General features: G+C 43.2%; 1 pseudogene; it reads left to right on the top strand.

The window, feature by feature from the left end:
- The first annotated feature begins 380 nt into the window (after positions 1–380).
- On the top strand, positions 381–826 carry LOC102846208 (annotated as a pseudogene).
- Positions 827–3179: the final 2353 nt, after the last annotated feature.

Raw genomic sequence — 3179 nt, 5'->3', positions numbered from 1 at the left:
GATTTAGAAGAGGCCATGGCACCAGGAATATCAGTGCTGATGTCATATGGATCCTGGTTGAAAGTAAGGAAAACCAGAATAATGTCTATTTGTGCTTTATTGACTTTGGAAAGGCATATGCCTATGTGGATCATGACAAGTGTGGGTGACATTGAGAAGAATGGGAATCCCAGAACACTTGATTGTGCTCATGAGGAACCTATACTAGGATCAGGAGGCCGTTGTACAAATGGTGCAGGAAAGCACTGCAAAAACTGCCTTCCAGGGGCGGGACTTCCCCCTCAGGGGCCGGAGTGGTGCAGCCGTGGGGCTGTCCGTGGTCCCGGATCACGTGGCAGCTGCAGTGTTGGCAGCGTCTCCGTGAGGAGGCGCGCGGGGCCATGACGTCAGCCTCCACCAAGGTCGGAGAGATCTTCTCGGCGGCCGGCGCCGCCTTCACGAAGCTCAGGGAGCTGATGATGCAGCTGCATCCTGTGGCCGACTCTTCGCCCGCGGGGGCTCAGATAAAGGCCACAGTGAAACGAAAAGTGTATGAAGACTCTGGCATTCCCCTTCCAGCCGAATCACCTAAGAAAGAGCCCAAGAAAGTGGCATCTGGTGTTCTGTCGCCTCCTCCAGCAGCCTCCCACCCAGCAGCTCCATTGTCCCTGAGGCCAGAGGCCCCCCTGTAAAGAAGCAGAAAGCTGATGTAACATTCAGTGTTCTGAACGACTCTCACGCCAACAGTGACCTAGTGGATATTGAAGGGCTGGGAGAAACTCCTCCAGCCAAGAAACTCAGCTTCGACCAGGATCTTGGATTCTGGACTTCGCATGACCTCTGCTGACCCTCCTCTACTCTCCCATTGAGACTTGCACCTCTCATCCCTCTTACTGTTCATCCTGGACCGGTATAGTTTACCTGGGACTCTACTGAGGCCTACACAAGATCAAAGGACTGCTGGGGCTGGGAAGGTCCACCGTGCTGTCCCCCTATGTAGGCATCTGCCTCTACCCCCTTTGACCTCCACCTAATGGACATTTTTTTATACTGAAAAGAAAGACTTTTCTCTCAAAAAAAAAAATAAAATAAAACAACAAACCTGTCTTCCAGAGTGGTTGTACCATTTTACAATCCCAACAACAAAGTATAAGAGTTCCTATCTCACCACATCCTCTCCAACATCTATTACTTGCCATCCTGTTAAACTTTGCCACTGCTACTGGAGTGAGATAGTATCTCATTATGGTTTTGATTTGCATCTCTCTTATTGCCAGTGATTTTGAGCATTTCTTCATGTGTCTGTTGGCCATAGGACTATCTTCCTCTGTGCAAAGTCCTTCCATGTCTTTGGCCCATTTTGTAATTGGATTATCAGTCTTTTACTTGTGGATGCCCAGTAGTATTCTGTAAACTTTCATTATGAGACTCTTGTCTGAGCTAGTATTGGCATGGGGTTTTTTTCTTTACATTTTTTATATATGTGAGCCCATTGCTTTCTTTTCTGCACAGCTTCTACTGAGACATCAGAACTTAGTGTTACTGGTTATCCTTTGCAAGAAAGTCTTCGCTTTCCTAGGGCTACTTTCAGTATTGTCTTTAATTTTGGAAAATTTTACTATGATATGTCTAGTATTTTTCTTCTAGGATTGACTTAGCTTTTTGAATATGTATTTTCTCATTTTTCATAATATTTGGACATTTTTCTTCCAGAAAATCTTCTATGATTTCCTCTATGCTTTATTTTGTCTCTTCCTGTTCTGGAATTCCTATCAGACGTTAGTCACTCCTCTTTATGTGGTCTCACGTGATTCTTATGCTTCCTTCATTTCCTTTTCTTCTTTTTACAAAGTATCATTCCTATATTTTATTTTTGTCCCACAGGAGAAAGGTGAACAATCAAATCTCATGTGATTTATTGGCTCTGAAAACCTGCTGGAGGGACAGCTGTAAGTTTGCTGGCTACTGTCTGTCTACTCCACCATCTTAACTAGAAGCCAAACAAGCAGACTTTAAGGCCTAAATGTCTCCTCATGAGTTATTCTTTCTAGATACTTAAATTAAGCACTGGTGAAAATAAAGATGTTATTACTAGTAAGAGACATTGTAACTCTACCTAATTCCCCAAGGGGAAAAAATCCCCTATATTTTTAAATTATGATGTGAGAAGGGAAAGGAGAAATGAGCAAGAATTAGGGGTGGTATGAAGTGAGATGGGGCTGTCCAACATAAAGAAACTCAGTTTCTGGGGAATGTAAAAAAAAGGGGTTAAACCAGGAGTTAACTGAGGACACAAACTATACTTGTTTTGTAAACATGCTTAGCTGTGGCAAAGAGCTGGAAAATGCCTCTCATCCATGAAGAGAGATAAAGAAAACAACACGCCACTGGAAAAAAACAAACAAAAAAACCCCAAACAAAAACCCGAGGCTTTCACCAAAAAAAAAAAAAAAGGAAACAACACGCATCGTTAGATTGTCAGTCAACCCATGGTTTCTTTCTTTGGGACCACATCTATATGTGTGAACGACACTCATCAGATGTTGTGACTTAGATGATAAATTAATGTTGTGGAGTGTTTACCAGTGTTTTTCATTCCTCTGCCTTCCTACTAAGCCTCTGAGACAGACTATATTTTTCAAAGAAGGTCACATCAATGTTCCACACACCTCTGTGTGCCTTGGTGTCCTGGATGAGCCTTCATTCAGATGTGAAGAACCCTTTCAGAACACTGATGGGTTTGTAACAGCCTCAATAGCGATGGCAAGTGGAAAGACAATGAGTGACTTCTGAGACTTGTCATAAAAGGCAAAAATATCCTCCTACCAGTCTTGCTCCCTCCTCTCGTCTCCTGTCTCTTCTCTCTCAATCTCTCCTCTCTTCTCTCTCCTCACCCTTCTCTCCTCTCTCATCTCTGACAGCCATCAGAACCCTTCAGATATTACATTCAAAGGTAATTTGACGATTTCCAGATGAGGCCTGAGTCATGGTAGAGCATTTTCCTTCGTGATACACAATAACTACAAAAGATAATAAGTGAGAATTGTTGCTTTGAGTGGAGCTCCTACATAGTACAAACAGTTAATGTGCCCAGTTGCTCACTGAAAGTAATACTTTGAAAGTTCAAGTCCATCTGAGATACCTCAAAAGAAAAGCCTAGTGACCTACTTCTGAAAACAGCTTTTGCAAACCCTGTAGAG

This window comes from Elephantulus edwardii, unplaced genomic scaffold (assembly GCF_000299155.1).
Source record: "Elephantulus edwardii isolate Elephantulus edwardi_28Jun2011 unplaced genomic scaffold, EleEdw1.0 scaffold00036, whole genome shotgun sequence".
NCBI classification, from domain to species: Eukaryota; Metazoa; Chordata; class Mammalia; order Macroscelidea; family Macroscelididae; genus Elephantulus; species Elephantulus edwardii.
This window is presented reverse-complemented; position numbering and strand designations above follow the sequence as displayed.